The sequence below is a fragment of the Polypterus senegalus genome, chromosome 1, assembly GCF_016835505.1.
Source record: "Polypterus senegalus isolate Bchr_013 chromosome 1, ASM1683550v1, whole genome shotgun sequence".
Classification (NCBI taxonomy): Eukaryota; Metazoa; Chordata; class Cladistia; order Polypteriformes; family Polypteridae; genus Polypterus; species Polypterus senegalus.
In genome coordinates, this window is record NC_053154.1 from 107,523,973 (window position 1) to 107,549,794 (window position 25,822).

Here is a 25,822-nt window from a genome sequence, read left to right on the forward strand (position 1 = left end):
GAAATTCAAATTTTAATTTGTCAGACCACAGGACAGTTTTCCACTTCACCTCAGTCCATCTTAAATGAGCTCTGATACAAGGAAGGTGCCGGTGCGTCTGGATCATGGTTATACAGTACCTGGTTTCTTCTTTGCATGGTAGAGTTTTAACTTGCATTTGTGGATGCAGCAACATGCTGTGTTCACAGACAATGGCGTTCGGATGTGTTCCTGAGCCCATACAGTGATTTCCACTACAGAATCGTGTTTGTTTTTAACAAAGTGCCATCTGAGGGCACGAAGACAAGGGCCACCCAATATTGGTCTCTTGCATACAGAGATTTCTCCAGATTATAAGAATCTGTTAATGATATTATGTACCGTAGGAGACAAAATCCTGAAATTCTTTGCAATTTTACATTGAGAAAGGTTATTGTTAAATTGTTGCACTATTTACCCATACAGTCTTTCAAAGTGTGTTGAATCCTTCCCCATCTTTACTTCTAAGAGACCCTGCCTCTTTGGGATGTTCTTTTTATACCCAATCATGTTACCAACCTCATTAGCTGGGAGATGTTCCACCAGGAATTTTTTGTCATTGCTCAAGTTTTCCAGCCTTTTGCTGCCCCTATCCCAACTGTTTTGAGAAATGCTTCTGGCAACACATTCAAAACAAGCATATATTTTTACACAGAAAAAATAACATTTGTCAGTTTCAACGTTTGATATGTTGTCTTTGTTCTATTATTAATTTAATATGAATTTAAAAGATTTTCAAATCATCACATTCTGTCTTTCATTACATTTTAAACAGTGCCCCACATTTCTAGGAAATGTGGTTGTAATATTTTATATTTACTTACAGTGAATTTCATCTAAGCTTCCCACCTGCTCAAGCCTGCTCTCTATTTCTACATGATCTGTCCATTCCACATTTTGTCCATTTAGTGAATTTATTTGAACATTAGTGTTGTAAAGTTCCTCTTGTCTCTGTGCTCTAGTGTCAGAGGGGGACATTTTTTGTGCACTGAGAGGTTTCTTTTATCTCTTAGGCAAAGGAACATGTAAATATTACATTTAAAACACAGCAGATGAAGAGGCAATATGCACCCGTTGTTGGGACTGGGGTGAGAAGGTAAAAGGCAAATTTCCTGGGTAATCCTGTTACTGATTATTGTGATGGCTGTCTATAGGTATTTGCTGTCTTGTAAAAGAATCACTACTTTTAAATTTTAACTGCTTAAATATACCAACAATACAAAATTGTGATAAAAGAACTGCTCCTTCCTTGGAAAATGTTATAATTACCTGACTTAGAAATGAACCTGTCTGAGAATATTGGTTTATAATCAGCATATGTGTACTCATTGATAGTTGGTATCAATACATTTTGTTAACCTGTGTTTATATTATTTGTTAAACCCAGGAAATTTGGATGTGCCATTGTTTAATCCATCGTCATGTTGATCTAGGCAAGGACTGAAGGAGATTTAAACTTCTGGGCAGGAGAAGGCAGGGGTGAGGGATGGTCCACTGAAAACGTTGCCAAGACACTCACACAGAGCACAGAGGCTCGCAGGCAGTCTAAGGTTTGTGGCTGGTATGACGTGAGGCACAAGGATGGCAACACTTACCTCCAGGGATGAAGAGACAGCTCCACAAGAAGACGCCTTTTGTGGGTCCATTGACAGAGGGAAGCTGCATGGAGGGACCGAGCAAAGTTGCCGGCCGACAGGTGAGGCGTGCCTAGTTCGCAGCAACACAAGGAGCCCAGAGTGGAAAAAAAAGAACGATGAAAAGATGCTGACAGGGATTCAACGATATGACAAAAACTTCTGTTGGGAAATGAGTGTCCGGTGAACAGAGTGCATCCGTGGACAGTTGAACGATTAATTGTTGGGGTTACACAGTGCGCAAACTGGACTCTGCATCACTAAAGGTTGTATCCTCCACTTCATGTTTTTAACTGACTTTAAGAGTATGGACTGTGTGCTTTCCTTTTAAAAAAAAGGAATCTCGTTCCTGATATTGTTATATTTATTTTAGGTTCATTTATCTTTTTAATGTACTTTATATTGTCTTGGGTAATAGAAATTACTGTTATGTCTTTCATTGTGTGTTTACTCACCACCCAATTTAAAGAAACCTCTGTGCTATTTTCTGTAAATCTCAGGAGTTCCCAGTCCCTTAATAAAACTGGGTGGCATAGTCAAATATTTTAACTGGCACCCTGCCCGGGGTTTGCTTCCTGCCTTGCTCCCTGTGCTGGCTGGGATTGGCTCCAGCAGTCCCCTGTGACCCTGTAGTTAGGATATAGCAGGTTGGATAATGGATGGATGGATAGGTTAGATTACCTGTCACCTGTCACACTAGTGTGTTGTCTTGTTGAAATAATAAATCCACACATTTTCAGCAGAGCCTTGACTATTGTTCAAGTGAATGAAATTTGCTGAAGTCTGTGCCCTTAAGTGGAGGGAAGAAGATGACGTATTCTCCATGACCCCCATTCCTACAGGACATCTCAGCGGTCACCAGAAATCCAAGAAACCTGATCAAGACAGCCATAAGCATGTCATCCTTTTCACGTAAATTATCTTTTGCATCTTCAGACCAATAATTAACCTACTCTCAAACCATTTCATACCCCTTTGCTTTCATTTTTGACATGTGATTATTTTCCAAGAGAAAACTGTGTATGATATTTCTTTTGTGCTTTTCACTTTATTGAAGTTGCAGATCTCTGCAAATGTCATGTTAAGTGCGAATTCTTATTAGATTCTCTTAAGAAAATTGAAGAATACAAAGCTTGTGATCATTTAATTTCTAAGCTACTAAGCCCTTTTGCATTTCTTTTTTCAGCACACAATCTAAATTGGTGCTCCCTTAGGCTGCATCAACTGCTTTATATTGCATTGACTTTTTTCATTAAAGAAAAAATATCACCCTGTCCTCTGTAATGACAGACACCTAAATTATTATCAGTTATTTCAATGTCACTGCTAAAGTTTTGAAACATCAATTATGCATTAAGTGCGTTGTGAGAAAGCACTACTCCATATGAAAGGCACTACAAGAAAATTCCAGAATAGTAATTTGTGACATTTGCTTTGTGCTCATGGTTAATGTTGGTCATTTTATTCTGAATACATTTCTGTTTGTATGACAATTTAATGAAAAGGAACAGAGTGAGAGCCACCTCGAAGGCTTGTCCAAGAAACTCTCTCATATAAGACACCAATTTTGTTTGCTTGACATCTTCAGAATATGTATTTTCAAATGAGCTTATGTGTTAACAAGTACAGTGAATGTTTGCAGCACTGCAGTTGGAGCACCCTGGTTTGATTAGCTTTCTTTAACAGCTAGGATGAGTGCAGTTAGTCTTGCTTTTTATTTGGGAGATATTCTTTTGCCAAACAGATGAAACACAAGCCATAATTTAGAGTTGTAATGACTTCCATGCTTCATAAAACTGTCATAACATATTAGCTCATATATGTATGATTAATCACAATGAGTAGATTTTTGCAAAATGCTTTTCCCCAGAAGCTGCAGTGGTTGCAAGAATAAAATAAAAAATACAGCAGGGTTTCAATGAAAGCTGAAATTAAAACAAGTTAGCATTTTTAAGCAAATCTGGAAATCCTGCAAATGTCTTTAGACCATTTTATTTTTAACCAATCCATCCATTCCATTTTCTCATCCCTTTTCAGTAGCAAAGGGTGTAAGGACAGACCAACCAACACAAGGCACATTAATACATATAGTGTGCTGATTTTACTGTCATCATTATCTTAACATGGTGCCAGGAAAACAGAGCACCCAGAGAAAACAGGGAGAACATGCAAACTCCAGACAGGCATCGCCTGGGTGACTAGTGTCATCTGTTAGTGTGAGTGCTGTCCACACCTCCTAACATGAAAAATGTAAATGTCCTTATTCTGTTTGTCTGTTAATGCAAATATTTTCTGTGATTTTTCAGGTAAGGGAGACAGATGTTTCAAAGTAAAGTTATTTTACTCATTAGAGAATGGCAAAGTATGAATTTCCCTGTACGCTGTACATGTGACAGTAATGACCCTATGATGCTCTTTTATAATTTTCTAACTAAACTGTCAGCGTTTTATATAGCACTTCCCAATGTGAACATCATAAGGGTTTGCTTTTGAAAGCAAATCTGAATACAAACCAAACAAAAATATGGTAATAATTTAAGAGTTCAAGGTATCTGAACTAAAATGTAATCATAAAATACTGAGACTCAGGCTGTAGTCCACAAGTTTTCTGGCATCTATTCCGAATTTCTTTTAAATTAATGAAGGCGTATACTGTGTAAGTTGATGGGACAGCGTGAGTAAATAAGGAATGTTATTAATATTAGATAGATAGATAGATAGATAGATAGATAGATAGATAGATAGATAGATAGATAGATAGATAGATAGATAGATAGATAGATAGATAGACAGTCTGTCGCTGAAGCTGCTCCTCTGGAGGTGATACTGTTAAGTGGATGCAGTGGATTCTCCATGATTGACAGGAGCCTGCTCAGCGTCCGTTGCTCAGCCACGGATAGCAAACTGTCCAGCTCCATGCCTACAATAGAGCCTGCCTTCCTCACCAGTTTGTCCAGGTGTGAGGCGTCCTTCTTCTTTATGCTGCCTCCCCAGCACACCACTGCGTAGAAGAGGGCACTCGCCACAACCGTCTGGTAGAACATCTGCAGCATCTTATTGCAGATGTTGAAGGACGCCAGTCTTCTAAGCAAGTATAGTTGGCTCTGTCCTTTCTTACATAGAGCATCAGTATTGAAGGGCCTGGGTATCCTAAAATCCACCACCAGCTCCTTGGTTTTGCTGGTGTTCAGGTGTAAGTGGTTTGAGTTGCATTGTTTAACAAAGTCCTTGATTAGGTTCCTATACTCCTCCTCATGCCCACTCCTGATGCAGCCCACGATAGCAGTGTCGTCAGTGAATTTTTGCGCGTGGCAGGACTCCGAGTTATATTGGAAGTCCGATGTATATAGGCTGAACAGGACCGGAGAAAGTACAGTTCCCTGTGGCACTCCTGTGTTGCTGACCACAATGTCAGACATGCAATATTGCATGTTTGAGCTGTTTAACTTGATGCTACAACTTGTAATGGTTCTTGTATGAGTGAGTGTGAGTTTGTGAGTGATTGTAGCTGTCTGTCTCCCCATCTAGGGATGGTTATTGCCTGCAATGTTTCCCCTCCTCATGTGCCTGTGTTGCAATAAGTGCATTCAGTAAATTGATAGTATAATGGATAGCTGTCCTGGCCAGACTGGTTCAAGATTTCTCACCTGGCCGGAAGTCCGGCCCACCAAATAGGCAGGGTAGTCTCTGCTACAGCCTGGAGATGGACAGAAATTGATATGCTGGTGTTTTGGAAGGACTTGATCAAGGATCCTTAAACGGTCTGGATGCCAGTACAATGTAGGGACAGGGGAGGCAACTTACCTGGGATATTTATTCCCTCAAAATGCTAGATGGCAGTGTCCATGGATTACGGTACCTCTACAGATAATGTAGTTCTGTGGAGCAGCCCTGTTGGGGACATTGGAAACCACCAGGGAATGCTGCAGGCATTAATTCTCCCTACTTCCACCTAACTTACAAGTGCTTTTGAGGAACAGTGTCATGGTTCTGGATAAAGGAAGCAGATCTGCTTCATCTTTCACCTAGGAGAGTTGGAGTCAACAGAGGAGCCTGGCAACACTCACCAGGCAGAAGTGGAGAAGAAGAAAAAAGAGAAAAGTTAAATTGTGGTACTGTATTTATAGAGAGAAAACTGTCAAAGGTAATCTGTAAAGTAATGTGAGTGTTCGAACCTGGGAATGTATCTGCAAGGTAGTGTTTAGGGTCTGGGAGTGCTGTTATGCCCACTATTGATTATAATAAATAAATACAAAGATAAAGTGTTTATATAGCAAAATTTCTCTTGCTCACATGCTGTTTGAATTAAACAATTTATAGATTGTCAAGGGCAGACAAGTCATAGAGAAAGAAGAGAAAGTTACACCTCATTTAGGGTCTATCAAGATGTGAGGCTAAGGGGCAGTGGAAGAAAAGACACTAGAAGAAAGTTCAAAGGTATGCACTGATTTCAGGAATTCTGGAAGTTGGGAATAATGTTTTTCTTAATTGGTAGCACAGTATGAATATGGAATTACATTGAAAAAAAGAGGCAATGTAATCAATTCAGCACCAGCCAGCATCTTCAGAAGATACTACATCACTCTTTTCATGTCAGTGTGTCTATCCATCCATTAATTTTTGCAAACCACCTAATCCAAGGCCAAAGACTATCTTGAATGCATATGATACCTGTGAGGTAGGTGGTGAACTTATGCAGGTTTTTTCCAGGGTATCAAGTAGTTTTGGGACCATCCAGGACCAGTGGTATTCAGACACATACAGACAAAAAGATGTAAAAACAAATGCTGGTGTTTATTCAAAACAAAACATTTAAGTTAATAGAGAATGAATTTGAATGATCAAAATAAAAATTTTCTAGTGCCATATGTTCAAAGCATTCTATTATTCAACTTAAAATCTTTCATCAAGCACATCTGTCTCATTTGAAATTGTCCAAGATCCAACCTTTGAAGGTTGCAATCGAGTTCCATCCTCACTGGGTCACATGTTTTGGGCCTGCACGAAATTAACATCAGTCTGGACCAAAATCTTTAAACCCCTATCAGAGAGCCTTAGTGTCACAATCTCTCCTAAGCCACTAGCAGATGTGTTTGGTGTACTTCCAGATGGCCTTAAAGTGGAGTAGGACAAATAAACTGTAATTGCATTTATTTTACTACTAGCAACTTGGCGCGCGCTATACTGCGCGTTGGATGACCACAGTTGAAGGACTCAATCGTAAGGACCTCTCGTTGGGTGTCTCATTGGCACGCGTTTGTCTCTTTCTTTCACGATCACGGCTTAATCTGTCTTCTCTCTCTGTAGGGGTTTCAGTTGCCTTTCGTTGTGCGTCAGAGACGCGTCGTTGAGCTAATCTGTGTGAATGCTGAGTGTCCGTTTCTTGCGAGTGACTGTCATGCCTTTGCCTGTTTGCTTCGTGATCACGCTGTAATGTGTCCTCTCTCTTGCAGCAGGTTTAGTTGCGTTTCGTTTCGGCATTGTTCCGTAAGATCTTCTCTGTACAAGTGCACATGGGTAGCTGAAGACGGAAAGGCATAGTGGGCATGGTGAAACACATGAATTGGTGACCAGGGGAACCATCTGACTCAGACGCGGGGCTCGAAATACTCAAGTGCACATGTTATTTATAATTTAATTATTTTTTTTTGTTATGAACTTCTCCAAAAGAGTTGATCCCTGTAAATAGTTAATAGTATATGAACAATATAATCTGTTGTAGTACGGGCGTTAATTAGCGTCACACCTCATAACCTGCATACACCACGTGTTTGACTGTAACGCCAGAAGTTCGGTGGACGGTGTAAGGGTAGGTTGTGAATTCTTGTGAATTCTTTCGTGATTTTTTTATTTCATTTTATTGATTACTAGCAAAATACTTGCGCTTCGCAGCGGAGAAGTAGTGTGTTAAAGAAGTAATGAAAAAGAAAAGGAAACATTTTGAAAATAACGTAACATGATTGTCAATGTAATTATTTTGTCACTGTTGTGAGTGATGAGTGTTGCTGTCATATATATATATATATATATACACACACACACATATAAACATATATATTGTAGCGACCCGTGGTCGAGTCTTGAAGTTTTTAAAGCAGATCGCTGCCGTGCACCTCTCCCAAGCTGTCGGCTAGCGGATTGCCAGCGTTATGCACGCAGCTTTACCCAGCTCTTCAAGTAGCGAGCACTCGTGTCCCATACACCGCACGACTACGAGTGTCTCGGCAGCACGCAGCTGTACCCAGCTTCTTAAGTAACGAGCACTCGTGTCCCATACACCGCATGACTACGAGTGTCTCGGCATTAATTGCTTAGATAAAATCTTAGCAATGAATAACAGCTCTGTCCTGTTGTATCTCTTTATTCACAGATAGCCAGTAAACAAAGCTCGACATTATTGCACTGCCATGGTCAAGGTCATGCACGAAGACACATTTCACATAAACGGTACTTTTTACAAAATAAATAACCCGGACGGCGATGACCCAAACCCACCCAACTAATTGAACACAAACACAACAATTATTTACAAGTTAAGACATTAATAAATACAACAGGAAAAACATTATAAAAAGCAGTGAACGTACAACCTTCCCATAATGCATCACTCCGGCAGCGATGACTGCCTGGTCGCTACATAGCCCCCTCCCAAGAGGGTTTAGTGTCCTCACAACCCTAATCGTTACATTCAAAGTCTAATAAATATCCCGGTCGGCGACGAACACGCTTTGGCCTGCTTGACTCGCCACTACTCGTGTCAGGTTCAGTCCGGAGACTTTCAATGTCTGTCTCGACACCGAGTGTGGAGGTTGGAGAGCCACTTTGAGTTCCAATTCCTTCTGGTGCTGGGGCCAATGGGTGGTATGGTGCTAAACGATCTTTATGTAGCACCACCCGTCTGCCCCCTCCAGGCATTCGGACTCGAAAAACAACTTCCGAAATCATGTCCAGAATTTCTCCGGTCCCTGCCAATGGTGTGTCAGTTTTGGGGACAACCCCATTTCCTTTGTGGGCAAAAGACCCACACTTTGTCCCCTTGTTTGAAAGTTGGACCATGAGCCCGAATGTCATATGCCCGCTTCTGGCGGGCTCCAGCTCCCGCTAGTGCCTCCCTGGCCAGTTGATGCACGGTGTTCAGCCGCTCTTTTAATCGTCGGAAATAGTCCGTCTCGTGACCGCCATCAAGCTCAGGTTCAGGGGGCGAGCCAAACACCAAGTCCACCGGCGTGCGCATCTCTCTTCCGAACATCAGCCCCGCCGGTGTGCACTGACTCGATTCCTGAACGGCCGTCCTATACGCCCACAAGACCAGAGGCAAATGTTGGTCCCAGTCTCTCGGGTGTTGACTAGTGAGGATGGCAAGTTGGGCGCCAGGTGCGGTTAAACCGTTCGACCAGTCCATCGCTTTGAGGGTGAAGGGGAGTGGTTCGGGTCTTCTTTCACCCCCAGCCGCTGACACACCTCTTTAAACAAACGGCTCTCGAAGTTCCGCCCTTGATCGCTGTGCAGTTCATTCGGCACCCCGAATCGAGTGAACATCTCGTCCAGCAATTTTTGAGCGGCTGTGGAGGCACTTTGATCTGGAATGGCATATGCCTCCGGCCATTTGGTAAAGTAGTCCATCGCCACCAAAACAAAACGATTTCCTGCCTCGGTGATAGGGAAAGGACCCAGTACATCTACCCCAATCCTCTCCATGGGAGCCCCGACAAGATACTGTTGTAGTGGCGCGTGAGAGCGTTGGCCAGGTCCTTTCTGCGCCGCATAAACGCCACAGCAGTGGACGTGCATCTCCGCATCTTGTCGACATCCGGGCCAATAGAATCGCTGCCGCAGCGACGACTGTCTTTGCATTTCCAAAGTGCCCAGATCCAGCTGCTCCATGAACCCAACGGAGGACCGTTGTACGAAAGCCTGGGGAACCAGAAGTTGCAAACGGTCAGTACCCCCTTGGTGCCTGCCATCTTCTGTAGATCACACCATCGCAACTCCAGGCTGCCCCACTGCGAATGTAACAACTTGAGTTCCGCCCCTGGGAAGACACGGTTTGCCAATCGGGGCATTCCTGGGTCTCCAGCCAGCCCCTTACCTCCTCCAGCACTTGGTCGTCTGCTTGTAGTTGCCGTAACTGGTCGATGGTGAATGGTTCCCCTGCTCCATCAGTGTCCTCTAGCCCGGCTGCTGATGATGATGGTCCCATACCCCTTTCTTCTTGCCGGCGGCAATATCGACAGTCGTCGAGGAACGCATGGTCGCCTGGAGAGGGCATCAGCATTTGCATGCTGCCGTCCTGGTCGGTGTTGCACCTCGAAATCATACTCCTGAAGTATTTCTATCCACCTTGCCACCTGGCCCTCAGGTTGCCGGAAGTTTAACAGCCATGTAAGGCTAGCATGGTCAGTTCGAATTGTAAACTTAGTGCCCAAAAGGTAAGGCTTGAAGTGTCGTACTGCCAGAATCACTGCCAATAGCTCCCGCCGGGTAACGCAGTAATTTTTCTCCGGTCGACTGAGGCTGCAGCTATAGTAGGCCACCACTCTCTCTCCGGTCTCCCCTCTGGGAGAGTACTGCACCACCCCCACATTACTAGCGTCAGTGTCCAAAATAAAGGGTTGGTTGGGGTCAGGGTAAGCCAGGACAGGTGCACTGGTAAGAGCAGCTTTTAATTGTTAAAAAGCGGCTTTGCAGTCCTCCGTCCACCCAAACTGTTGGCCCTTCCTCGTCAGCTGGTGCAAGGGGCTAGCAATGGTTGCAAAGTTTCTCACGAATCTCCGGTAGTATGAGGCTAAGCCCAGAAAGCTCCGCAGCTCGGTGATGTTGGCTGGTGGGGGCCAGTTGCTCACGGCAGTCACCTTCGCTGGGTCGGTAGCCACTCCACTCTCGCTAACCACATGTCCCAGAAACTGAGTCTGTCGGGAGAGGAGGTTACATTTCGAGGGGTTCAACCACAACCCAGCACTACGAACGGCTGTCAAGACTTCCCTTAAATTGTGGACAGCCTGATCAAAGTCTCTGGCATGGATTAAAAGATCGTCCAGATAGACCACACATCGGGTTCGGGGAATGTCTTTTAGGACCCGCTCCATCAGTCTTTCAAAGGTGGCCGGTGCGTTACACAGTCCAAACGGCATCACCTTGAATTGCCACAGCCCTTGTCCTATGGTGAATGCGGTTTTGTGTCGGTCCTCTGGTGCCAGTTCCACTTGCCAATACCCACTGCGCAAGTCCAAGGTGCTGAACCAACAGGATCCAGCCACATAATCCAATGCATCATCGATGCGTGGCAGTGGGTATGAGTCTTTGAGTGACTTCGTTTAACCTCCGAAAGTCCACACAGGGGCGCCAACCCCCCGTTTTCTTCCGTACCATGACCATTGGTGCAGCCCAGGGGCTGTCCGAAGGCTCAATAACGTCGTTGGCTGCCATCTCACAAATCATTTCCTCGGCAGCTTGACGCTTCGCAAGAGGCAATCGGTGGGGGCGCAAACGAATGGGAGCGGCATGGCCAGTGTCTATGTGGTGTTTCACTAAATTCGTTCTAGTACAGTCCTCCTCGAGCGCAAAATGTCCACAAAGTCTCTCAATAGTTGTTGAAGTTGCTCCTGCTGTGGCGCGTTCAGATGTTCCCCACTTGACAGCCCAATTCCTCTACAGCGGCAACTGTCTCAGCTGATGGGTGGTCGCGTGAGGAAAACCGTTGGGAAGCACTGGTCTGAGCTGCAACATTCTCCTGGGGGTCCCCTTGAGTCTCTGCATCTTCCAACAACGGTCGGGAGCCGGTGAGCCGTGGTATCCAGGCAAATCCAAGCCAGCAGCCCTTCCAGGACGGTTCCAGCCCGATTGGGCGACACAGTCTCATTACCTAGGCAGAGGACGGCCCTAGACACATCAACACATGCTCCCCAGTGGGCCAACAAGTCCAACCCAATAATGCACTGGTCTTTAATGTCCGCAAGCCAGAATTCGTGGTTGGTCTGGCTCGTCCCTACCACCACAGATAACAGTTTCTTTCCGGGCATTACTGTCTGTTCACCCGTAACCGTGAGTAGTTTGCTATTTGTGGGGGTCCAGCCCTCGGGAAGAAGACTAGCTGTTTCTGGCAACACTCCTTTTCTTAGCAAACAAATAGTGGACCCCGTGTCCACTAAGGCACGGCATGGCCATCCATCAATAGTGCAGTCTAGGTATAGTCCAGTGGAAAATCCACAGCCCAACTTTGAAGCAGTCTTTGTTGAGGGTGCTGAAAACGGAGCGAGGGTCCCCTCACGGCCTCACCCCGATGTCGTTTCCCTGCGGTGATGCTGTACGAGGCAACGGACTTGGGGCAGGGCAATCCCTGGCAAAGTGCCCTGGTTCTCCGCATCGAAAACAGCAGTCCACTCGTTGTCTCCGTCGGGGGGTTGATGTTGATTGGGCGCGGCTGACCTCCACTGCCTCAGACAGGTCCCCTTCCGCCTTCTTTCAACGGCTCTTGTTAGTCGACTCGGTCGTGGCGTTCGTCTTGTCGGTGACTCAGCCTGTAGTACGTCTTCAACCCGCTCAGCCTTATTTAGTGCCTTGCTCAAATCTCGGGGTGACGATAGACAGACATGCTGGCGAAGACGTTCTGGTGTGAGGCCCCGCAGGAAAGCATGAAGACCGAGTTCTTCTCTCACTGCTGTCGAGAAAGTAGGGTAACCTTTTCGTGTATAAACCCTGATGTCAGCGGCAAAGGCTCCTATACTCTCCCCTTCATGCCGACGTCGGCTAGTCAGCTTGTCTCTGCTGCATTCTGCTGAAGTTCTTTGTCCAAAGCGACGGGTGAGAGCAGCGGTGAGAGCCTGAAGATCATGACACTCTTCCGATGACAGATCAATGAGTACCTGAAGTGCGGGACCCTCCAAGGCAAGGGCCAAGTGTGTCGCAGCTTCCTCGCGGTTCCACTCATTGTGTATCACGGCCAGATCCACTTGTGCGAGGTATGGTTCTAAAGGAGTCAATCCGCTGTATCGCGGCAGCTTAGCAGGTGACCGTGAGAAGCGGACCGTCCGACTGGTAACCTGGGGTATCGCTGCGGCAGCCGACGGCCCCCTCTGGCCGTGCTCAGAAGATCGCAACACTGTCCGGGAATACTGGTACCATCAGGCCGGTCTGCCGCTTTTCTCCGCACAGCTCCGCTGATCAGGCGCTCTAACGTAACGCTGTTTTCTAAGATGGCACGCTCTAATTCTTCAAGACTCTGTTCCATGACGGCGTCTTCTAAACAGCCTGGTCTCCCACTTCTGACACCAATGTAGCGACCCGTGGCCGAGTCTTGCAGTTTTTAAAGCAGATCGCTGCCGTACACCTCTCCCAAGCTGTCGGCTAGCGGACTGCCAGCGTTATGCACCCAGCTTTACCCAGCTCTTCAAGTAGCGAGCACTCGTGTCCCATACACCGCACGACTACGAGTGTCTCCGCAGCACGCAGCTGTACCCAGCTTCTTAAGTAACGAGCACTCGTGTCCCATACACCGCACGACTACGAGTGTCTCGGCATTAATTGCTTAGATAAAATCTTAGCAATGAATAACAGCTCTGTCCTGTTGTATCTCTTTATTCACAGATAGCCAGTAAACAAAGCTCGACATTATTGCACTGCCATGGTCAAGGTCATGCGAAGACACATTTCACATAAACGGTACTTTTTACAAAATAAATAACCCGGACGGCGATGACCCAAACCCACCCAACTAATTGAACACAAACACAACAATTATTTACAAGTTAAGACATTAATAAATACAACAGGAAAAACATTATAAAAAGCAGTGAACGTACAACCTTCCCATAATGCATCACTCCGGCAGCGCTGACTGCCGGGTCACTACAATATATACATATCCATACATATATACATATACACATATAGACATATATATATATACACACACACATATATACATACATATATATATATATATATATATATATATACATACATATATACACATACATCCACATATATATATATACACTAGCAGAATACCCGCGCTTTCGCAGCGGAGAAGTAGTGTGTTAAAGAAGTTATGAAAAAGAAAAGCAAACATTTTAAAAATAACGTAAGATGATTGTTAATGTAATTGTTTTGTCATTGATATGAGTGTTGTTGTCATATCTATCTATTTATATTATATATATATATATATATATATAGCAAAATACCCATTGGCAGCTGAGAAGTAAAAAGAAAAGGAAACATTTTAATAATAACGTAACATGATTGACAATGTAATTGTTTTGTCATTGTCATGAGTGTTGCTGGCATATATACAGTATATATATATATATATATATATATATATACACACAGACACATATATAAACATATATACAGTATACATATAAACATATATATACATATACATATATATACACACTACTATATATATACACACACACATATATACATACTGTATATACAACATATACATATCTACATATATACTGTATATACACATATATATACAAATCTACATATATATATCTACATATATATATATTAGGTGGGACTCGATTAAAAAATTAATCCAATTAATTAGAGGCTGTGTAAGAATTAATCTTGATTAATCGTATGTAATCGCACACGTAAATTTGCCCCAAATCGCAAATTTTTTTTTTTAATTTAAAACGGTTTTATTGGGCGACAGAATCAAATAATAGACATGGACATGAATATTTTAAACTGAAGCTGTTTTAATTTCTGAAAAAAAAGCTTTTAAACTGCATTTGAATTCAAAACAGAAACAAAAATATCATCCCTGGTTAAAATTGGGCAGACTTAAAAATAAAGTGGTAGTTTAAGTACTTTAAGTACATTTTCAGAATAGTATTGTCTTTAAATAATAATAACCAAAATTTCAACATAAAGTGCAGTTTTTCTTCTTAAAAAATAAGTCAGAAACATAAAAGGTAATTTGACCAGCTTACTCTTTAAACTCTGAGTAACATTAGCCAAAATTATTTTGTACATTAGGCTAAAACAGTGTGTTCATTGAACATTTTGTAATTAGATGTATTTAGAATTACTAACAGTCACGGAAGTCCAATGATCCCCAGTAAGAGCCACAAAGTCCGCTTTCTGTAATGCATCTAATTTTGCTTGCTTTTCAGTGTGCACAAAACCATGCTTTTATCAAGGCTTCGCTCGGGAAGTCGAAATGATCAGTCGTAAGAACACGCTTTATTCCGACTCTAACATTTTTGTAGCTGTGATGTGTGCATCAGTGTAATGGATGTACCAGGAAATCATGCATTGACAAAAGTTCACGTTTGCTTGGAATTGAAAGTGTGATTAAATGCGTTATTTTTTTAACGCGTTATGGAGTACATGCATCATGCTACTCAGCTGTGCTTGTGCTAATAAAGGGAAACATTTTAAAAATAACGTAACATGATTCTGCGTTAACCGAAGGTAAAATGAATCGGGTAGCGTGCGTACATACTCAGTGCATCCCCTCTCAGGAATAGAACCTCGAATGTCGGCATTAGAGGCTTAAGACTCTACAATTAGCCACAGCGTGTGGCTTGTTTATGCGAGAGTATGTACTGTAGATCGGGGTATATATATACATTTATATATATATACCCGCGTATCGCAGTGGAGAAGTAGAAGTTATGAAAAAGGGAACATTTTAAAAATAACGTAACATGATTGTCAATATACAGTAATTGTTTTGTGAGTGTTATTGAATGTTGCTGTCATCAAGGATTTGATTATCATTATTTCTTTCAATCAGGCTCGTATTTGTACGATGTGTTGCGTTCAAGTTACATTCCGTGTTTGTCAATCGTTGTAAAGATAAGAGGTTTTATTCATTGATTAGTTTCTTATTACATCAATAAACAACTCGTCTTCCTCTTTATCTGAGATGTGACAAACTGCATGCACGGGTTTTTTTTTACACTGTCTTCCTTTAGCAGGACATTCACTTTTTCCACCGTGTGCTTTGTTTCCGCAGTAGCTGCACTTATGAATATGATTGTATGTATAAGACGCTTCATATTTTTTTGCTGCCTTCTCAATTGTGTAATTCGGTTTTTGTTCAGCACTCTTTGGAACTGTTGCTTTTGTCTGTGCACTGCATCAGTTCACGGAGCCGCTTGGTGTTCTTGCATCGAAGGTTCCCAACTGTGCTGGTGCCATCTCGTAATGTCAGCTAAGACCGCACTTAAAAGTTTCTCTCGCAGTTTCAATGAGTTTGTGCCAAACACCACCCTGACCATCTCATCTTCCTCTGCATAAGCGCAGTCCTTCACCCGTGAACATTTACCGGCAGTGTTTGTATTGGATTGCCGCTGATGGACGGCCTTATATGGGCAGGCACTAAATTACAAACGCTAGTGGCAGCCTGTCTATGAACTTAATTTAATATAAACTTACGGTTTACGCCGTGCTTTGTTTCCGCAGTAGCTGTACTTATGAATATGCTTGTATGCATCATTTGCTTCATAATGTTTTTCTGCCTTCTCAATTGTGAAATGGCGTTTTGTGCTCATCGCTGTTTAGAGTTCTTCCTTGTTCTCTACGTACTTCGTAGGGAGGCGTGATGATGTCACACGAAACTCCGCTCCCCACGGCCATCTCCAACTCAAGACTCCATTACATTATATGGGGAAAAATAGCTTCCAGTTATGACCCTTATGCGTAGAATTTCGAAATGAAACCTGCCCAACTTTTGTAAGTAAGCTGTAAGGAATAAGCCTGCCAAATTTCAGCCTTCTACCTACATGGGAAGTTGGAGAATTAGTGATGAGTGAGTGAGTGAGTGAGTGAGTGAGTGAGTGAGGGCTTTGCCTTTTATTAGTATAGATATATACATATCTACATATACACATATACATATACATACAGACACATATATATATACACATATATACAGTCTTTGAGTTGCGAGCAACTGTTGCTGGGGGTGCCAGAATCCATGAAGGAAGAAAAATGAAAAACATTATTTGTACAAAATCTTAATTTATTTATCCATTCCTAAATAATTAAATGGACAGGCTATTTCGTATCAGTGAAATACGCTGCTTGTTAAAACGGATGACTCACGCTCTTACGTGCAAGTCTGCATGGATATTATGAACTATCGTATCTGTTCAAGTTCTATTTAAATTTTAAATAGAAGCAATTTTTATTTAGTCGACAGAATATTATTCCGGAATAAATCAACTCAAACCTTAAATAACTTATAATATTTTACTCTCCATAAAAATATATCCTGTCTAAATTATACAAGTTAGAAATAAAGTAAACGTTAAAAGAACAAACATTCAAATTTGTTTACTCTTATGTAATTTTATATAAAAAATAAACTTAAATTTTAAATATCCCAAAAGATTTTGCTCTCCATAAAAATATATCCTGTCAAAATTATACAAATTCAAATATGAACATGGTGCATAACAAAACCTGGAAATATAAATAAAATTTGTTCTTTTCAGCAATAACAAATCATATCATTCACTTGTCTTTGCTCTTATGTCATTTTATCAGACCTGGACGCCTGGCATCTTTTTTTGGCAACAAGTTCGTTTATGTTTGGCGTGAGGTTCTGTGTTGTGGAGATTCTCAGGATGGACTGCAGGTGCTCATCAGTAAGGCTACTCCTGTGTGCTGTTTTGTTAGTCTTCATCACTGAGAAGAGCTTCTCACACAGATATGTGCTACCAAACATGCACAAGGTTCGAGCCGCATGTAGATGGTGCTGGAGCATTTCTGCAGGAATGGAGCGAATAAACTGTGCGGGCCGTGCAGTATCGTACTTTGCCTTCAGTGTGCCATTACACTGCAGCTCAATCACCTCCATCTTAATCTGCACTGGTGCAGTTTCCACATCGACGGCAAATGGGTTGCGAAACAAATCAAAATTCTTTTTTTGTTCTTCAAAGTCACCAAAGCGCCGTGCGAACTCAGTGCGCAGTGTGCTCAGTTTATCAGCAAAGTGCGTATTTGGGAACACTGTTGTGCCGATTTGGTTCAACATTACTTGGCAACAGGGAAAGTGGGGCAAGTTGCACTGGTGCATTTGTGTCTCCCATAAAAGTAGCTTCACTTGAAATCACTTTGTGATTTTGCACGGGTAAAAACGTCTGCTGAAATGTCAGATTCTTCTTTAACTCTTCTGCTTTCTGCATCTTGTGCATTGCATTCAGGTCTCTCAGGTTATCTTGATGTTTTGTCTCATAGTGCCGTCTTAGATTAAATTCTGTAATTACAGCCACATTAGCTCCACAAATGAGACACACAGGTTTACCGGCAATGTCAGTAAACATATACTCAGCCTCCCATCGTTTTTAAAGGCTCTATTTTCAGAATCAACTTTTCTCTTTGGCATCGTGTGTGCTAGCTTCGCAATAACTTGCAGCATCATAAGCTAGACTTGATTAATGCGGCAAGTGTTCGGCAAGGCAGCTAAAGCGCTGCATTATGGGATCTGTAGTTTATCGTGTTACCAGCCATTAATAACAATAATACAGTATATAAAATGATCTCGCGGGCTGGATATAATTACACGCCGGGTCGGATGTGGCCCGTGGGCCTTGAGTTTGACACATATGGACTAAATAGAACTTGAAAAGAAATATTTTTCGAATGTGATCGCGCAATTCAGATCGAGTTGACGCGCACTACAGTACATCGAGCCCGCGTGCTATTGTGGTTTTGCCTGTGTGCCTCAATAAGTTACCCTCCCCTCGCTCTTACTTTTTTACCGTTCATCTAATGAATACACTGAGAATGGCTTTACCAAAACAATCATTGATCGTGAATAAAGTATCCATTATTCATAAAGCTTTAATTGGTGATCTGCCTTTCTGCGTTAACCGCATATTTTTTCATACGTCTCAAACCAAGGGGATGCGAGGCTAAAATGAATCAAGAAGCGCGTACATACTTAGTGCATCCCCTCTCGGGAATCAAGTCTCAGACGTCGGCGCTAGAGGAGAAGGCTCTAATATTGCGCCACGGCGTGTGGTTTGTCTATTTAAGCGTAGCAGTGTAATTCGGTTTTTGTTCAGCACTCTTTGGAACTGTTGCTTTTTGTCTGCGCACTGCGTCAGTTCATGTGAGCCGCTGAATATGGTTTTATATGTCACTCGCTCGCTTCTAATTGTTTCGCTGCCTTCTTAATTATATAATGCATGTTTTCTTCAGCGCTTTTTGTAGCTCTTCCTGGTTTTCTACGTAATGCGTGATTACGTGAGAAGCGTGATGATGTCACACGAAACTCCGCCCCCACGGCTTTCGAGCTCAACTCCATTACAGTAAATGGAGAAAAATAGCTTCTAGTTATGACCATTATGCGTAGAATTTCGAAATGAAACCTGCCCAACTTTTGTAAGGAAGCTGTAAGGAATGAGCCTGCCAAATTTCAGCCTTCTACCTACATGGGAAGTTGGAGAATTAGTGATGAGTCAGTGAGTCAGTCAGTCAGTGAGTCAGTCAGTCATTCAGTCAGTGTGGGCTTTGCCTTTTATTAGTATAGATTTAATAGGCAGAGGGGAGAAGACGTTAATGTGACGCTGTGTCTATTTCTTTACTTTTGTTTTGAAAAGATTTCCGGGAACAGGAAAAATAAAAGCAAAGGGGAAAGAACGGAGGGGGTTAAGCAGGAATTCTGAGAGGGGACGGACTGGGGCTTTTCTACGGGGCGGCTATACAGCCAAAAGGAATGCGGACCCGGACACCGCGCTGGGCTTTTATTATATAGATTAGCACGTAGACGTATCTTGCTCAACTGAAAGAATCCTAACCTACCTCTTTTAAGTCAGTGGGTAACTGATGTTATATACTATTTGAAATTGGAAAAAATCTAATTCTCACTCAGAGGGTCTAATCAATAAAATTTTAGGATAAGCACTTAAATTGGGGGAAAGTATTTTCTCCCCTTTTTTCCCTACTCTTAAAGTTTTACTCTGTTTGTTGGGCCTGCTCTCTTTCTCATGGGTGGGGGTGATTTGAACTTATATATATATATATTATGATAGATGGCCAGGAACCCTCCACCGCCGGGACGCCTTGAGGAAGGAGTAACCGGGAGAGTGACACTTCTTTGCCCTGGGCACCCGGATGGTCCTTGATCCTTGGGGGACAGCGCTTCCGGAACACTAGGAATCACTGACAAACCAGGTTTACGCCCGGAGTGCTTCTGGGTGCAAGGGCAGCAACACACTGGACATGGGAACATGGAGGGAAGTGCCCAGTGCTTTACAGAGCGCTGAACAAAACACGCATTACACAATTGAGAAGGCAGCAAAAGAATATGAAGCGAGTGACGTATACAAGCATATTCATAAGTGCAGCTACTGTGGAAACAAAGCACACGGTGGAAAAAGTCAATGTCCAGCTAAAGGAAGACAGTGTAAAAAAAAACTGTGCATGCAGTGTGTGATGTCTCAAATAAAGAGGAAGACAAGCTGTTTATTGATGCAGTAAGAAAGGAATCGATGAAAGAAACCTGTTATCTTTACAACGGTTGACAAACACGGAATGTAACTTGAACTCAACACATCCTCCAAATACGAACCTGATTGAAAGAAATGATAATCAAATCCTTGATGACAGCAACACTCATAACAGTCACAAAACAATTACATTGACAATCATGTTACATTATTTTTAAAATGTTCCTTTTTCTTTTTCATAACTTAACATGTATATATATACATATCTCCGATTTACATACTGTCAAATAAATGAACCACATGCTGTGGTGCAAAGCAAGAGGCTTCGCCTCTAGCGCTGACATCCAAGGTTCGATTCCCGAGAGGAGGTGTAGTGAATGTGTATACCTGATGTGCCCAGAATTAGGGCGAAACATGTGTCGCGTACTCTTTGCATTATTTGACAGTAAAACTATTTCAACCATTCTATGATCTGCTTCTTGCAACTGAAAGAGGGCACTGTGGCGGATGTAAGCCAACTTGCTGACCAACCACAAGCGTTACCTGGTAGGTAACCACCCATACAGTCAGATTCAGAAAACGAATGCCTTGAATGTAATTACCCTGATCTACATACTGTCAAATAAACGAACCACACGCCATGCCGCAACACAAGAGGCTTCACCTCTAGTGCTGATGTCTGAGATTCAATTTCCAAGAGGGAGTGAAGTGAGTGTGTACGCCTGATGAGCCCAGAATTAGGGTGAAACACATGTCGCGTACTCTTTGCATTATTTGACAGTAAAACTATTTCAATCTATACTAATAAAAGGCAAAGCCCTCACTCACTCATTCATCACTAATTCTCCAACTTCCCGTGTAGGTAGAAGGCTGAAATTTGGCAGGCTCAATCCTTACAACTTGGGCAGGTTTAATTTCAAAATTATACGCGTAATCGTCATAACTGGAACCTATTTTCATCCATATTCTGTAATATGGCCATGGGAGGCGGAGTTGCCCCCATCATCACGCCTCCCGTAATGAGTGCCTGCCCATATAAGGTAAATATTTGCGGGTGAAGGACTGTGCTTAGCATATTCATAAGTAAAAATATCTGAATCACAAACTGATGTTAATTATATTTTGTCCATGAATACTTATTAAATAATTTCAAATAGTCTGTCCGCTTCTTTTCATAGCTTTTCCGATGGTTGTGCTGCTTCCAGGCATGTATATTCGTATTAAAGCATTTAACCAATCACATTTCAGCCATCATTTGTTGCCAGGCAGAGAGGCCTTCACAATCCATTGTGCAGGCACTCTAACACAGAATAAATGTCGATTAACCTGTTGCTTCAACCAATCAGATTTTGAGTTGGTGTCAGTAGGGCCCTCTAGTAGGCGTACGGCAACGTCACCGTATTCAGACCCATTGATTGGATAGAAGCCGATATGAAGAACTCTATGAGGCCACTCAATGCACGGCAAGTGCTCCGAGCGTAAGATCCTCACGCGCACTACAGCCAACTCCATGGCAGGATTCTGGACAATATTATTTGCCAGACACAGACCAGATTTCAAGACCACGAAAACCTGATGTGTGTCACGCTCCTCGAGCCCCAGAAGTTTCGGGAATACAAGAAAAATTTCCCACATGCAGCCTTCTCCAGTTTAACACAACAGCCACGGAGCAGTTTTTGATCTGTCTTGGCTAAAGATAGAACTGACTGTCATGTATGTCATGGATGATTTTGTAGGAAAATCTCCCACTGATCTCCTTGACTTCCTTCATCAGAAAAATCTGAATGAGAACATGGGGCAGCTGTTCACATTGGTATATTTGGCGGTGACCATTCTCGTGTACACTGCTTCTGTCGAGCGGACATTTTCAGCTCTAAAGCGAATTAAAACTTATGCCAGAAATACGCAGGGCAGGTTCGACTTTCAACATTATCTTCGATGGCGATAGAAAGGGACTTTTTAATGGAACTGAAGCGCACGGATAATTCCTACGACAGAGTAATTGAACTGTTTTTGAGGAAAGAGAGGAGGATGGATTTTGTTTACAAATAATCCGAATTTTTGGTGAGTAAAATGTTGTGATTTTCCTAAATAATATTGCAAGTTTATAAGTTATTATTGATGTTTTTTATGTGTGTCGCGGCTGTGGCTGCAGTAGAAAGGAACTTGTTCACCTCTGGTTTGTCTATTCAATAAAGGCATTTATTTATTTATTTATTGTATATATATATATATATATATATATATATATATATACAGTATATATATCTATATATATATATATTTTTTTTTTTTTTTTTTTTATATATATATATATATTGTGACGGACAGCAGGGTCCCATGCCCGGCTGGGGCGCTCTGCTGCATACGTCCCGGGGGAGCCACCATGGACAGTGCAATGCCTCCCCCGGGGCGCCTGGGGGCAGCCTCCCTGGCCGTGGGTCCTTCCTCAGTCTCCCCCGTGGCTCCATGGGACATGGAGTCCACCACAGCCCAGTTGGGAGATGGGGTGGCCGCTAGGGGGTGCTGCAGAGAGCCAGCCGCCACAATGGACAACTTACCAGCCCCACCCGGAGGTGCAATTAAGACCAGCTGGTCAGGCACCTGGAGCACTTCCGGGTGGGCTATAAAGCAGGCAACCTCCCTCCATTCGTGGCCAGAATCGGGAGGAAGAGGACGAGGTTGCCTGGGAGAAGTAATGGTGGCAGGAAAGGTTGTTTAAGTTTGTGCTTTGAGTTTTGGGGACTGTGTTGGGCCTGTGGGACACGGGGAAGACGTGCCCCATGACTGAAGAAAAAAGAATAAAGCCTGTGTTTTGTACGCATTTCTCGTGGTCTGTGCCGGGTTGGGCGCTATATAGCGCCTTTTACAATATATATATATATATATATATATATACCCCGATCTACATACTGTCAAATAAATGAACCACACTACATGGCGCAACACAAGAGGCATCGCCTCTAGCGCTGACGTCCGAGGTTCGATTTCTGAGAGGGGGTACAGTGAGTGTGTACGCCTGATGAGTCCAGAATTAGGGCGAAACATGTGTCGCGTACTCTTTGCATTATTTGACAGTAAAACTATTTCAATATATATATACACATATATTATATATACACATACACATACATATATATCAGCACTTCCTGATTCATTTTACCCTCGCACCCCCTGTTACAGACGATCCTGATTTCGCACCCCCTTGGTTTGAGAAGAAGTAAGGTTAACGCAGAAAAACAGATCACCAATTGAAGCTTTATGAATAATGGATACTTTATTCGCCATCAATAATTGTTTTGGTAAAGCCATATTCAGTGTAATCCTCCTTCCATTTTCAAATTTTTTCACGACAAGCCATGATTAAATGAACGATAAAAAAGTAAGAGCAAAGCGACAGTGAGTTATTGAGGGAGGCAGGCGAGAGCACAATAGCATGCGGTATCGATATAGTGCGCGTCAAGTCGATCTAAAATGTGCGATCAGATTCAAAAAAATATATCTTTTCAAGTTCTATTTGGATATAAGTAGGTTCTATTTAGTCAACAGAAATATCTTTGGCAGGAATGTAAGTTAAATTTTGTCTTTAAATTTCTATGGTGAAGAAAAATGTATGCAATGATGACTAAATTTAACTTACATTCATACTAAACATATTTCTGTCGACTAAATAAAAATTACTTATATTTAAAATTTAAATAGAACTTGAACAGATACGATAGTTCATAATACCCACGCAGCACTAAGTTCACGTAAGAGCAGGAGTCATCCATTTTAACAAGCAGCGTATTGCACTGATACGAAATAGCCTGCCCATTTAATTATTTAGGAATGGATAGATAAATGAAGATTTTGTACAAATAATGTTTTTTCGATGGATTCTGGCACCCCCAGCAACAGCTGCTCGCACCCCAAAGGATATATATATATATATATTTATATATATATATACTAGCAGAATACCAGCTTAGCAGAAGTAGTGTGTTAAAGAAGGTACGAAAAAGAAAAGGAAAAATTTTAAAAAATAATGTAACATGATTGTTAATGTAATTGTTTTGTCACTGTTATGAGTGTCGCTGTGATATATATATATATATAGCAAAATACCGCGCTTACAGCGATGTCATGTGTTAAAGAAGTTATGAAAAGAAAAGGAAACATTTTAAATATAATGTAACATGATTGTCAAAGTAATTGTTTTGTGTATTTGGTGGCAGCGTCACAAAGTTATTTTCGTCTAGCTGCATCAGAAAATGTACCACGACGTCTGACATGCCTCCTTTTTACTGTTTTCTCACAGCTTGGATTGCTGCTGTCATATATATATATACACACACACACACACACACACACACACACACACACACACACACACACATACATACATACATATATATATATATATATACACATACATATCTTCATATCTACATATCTATATACATATCTACATATACACATATATATATACATACCTATCTACATCATATATACACACACATACATACACACACACAAATTATATATATGTATGTATGTATGTATGTGTGTGTGTATATATATATATATATATATATATATATATAATGTAGATAGGGTGTGTGTATATATATATATATATATATACACATATACATACATATATATACACATACATATACTTGTGTGTATGTTTGTATGTGTCTATATGTGTGTGTATAGCTTTGGTCACTGAGTGCAAGGGAAAAATAATAAAATATAGTCTATAAGTTATTAAACAGTAAAACATTAACGTTTAAAGAAGTACAGGTACATTGAGCACTACTGGAGTGGTTGCGGGTAAACTACATTTTAAAGACTGTGTAACACAACAGGTAAGTAACTAACAGCAGCTAAAATGTATATGGATCATCTCGGTAGTAGATCCCTTTTGAAAGGCGCTACACGACGGCTGTGGTATAGAAATTACATTTTCTATGTGAACGTTCAAATTTGTGCCTCTGGTAATGTGCCTTACGGCATTTAAAGAAAATTAGTTTTGTGTCCTCTGCAGTGTTAAGAGAGAAAGGCTTTGGTTTGGCATAAAAGGAAAAAGGTGTAAAGAAAGGAAAGTTGCCTTTTCTTTTATATAGTATAGAGAGATGTGTTCGCTGGCGTTATGATGCGCTTTTGGGGACAGTCGCGGGTCTTGTGTAGACTGGTGAGATGTCCCGCCATTAATCGGCTGTGATGGCACTGTCAGTCCTGCACTCGTGTGCGTGAATTCATAATCCGAGTTTAGGACCTCATAATCGTATCGTGCAAAAGAAAGTGTGAATCGCCTTAATATTATTTTGCCGTGGTGTAGAAAAGGGGTCCCGTGTTTGCACTTGTCTGGGCTATAGCGCAGGGGGAGGATGAAAAAAAATTAAAAGTGCTCACTTTGACTTAAAGCAGAAGCGCAGTCAGCGTCTCAAAGGCCAGCACAGCTATGCACGCGCTGGCTGCTCGACTTTTGCTGGGCAGGAGACCCCTTTTGTACACACGTTCATGATATCAAAAGTCTCAGCGCTCTTTGGAGGTCATTCATATATTATATATATAGCAAAATACCCGCTCAGCGAGAAGTAGTGTGTTAAAGAAGTAATGAAAAGAAAAGGAAACATTTTAATAATAGCGTAACATGATTGACATTGTCATGAGTGTTGCTGTCATATATATGCCTGCCTAAATAAGTCACCCTCGCTTTGCTCTTACTTTATTTACCGTTCATTTAATCATGGCTAATGG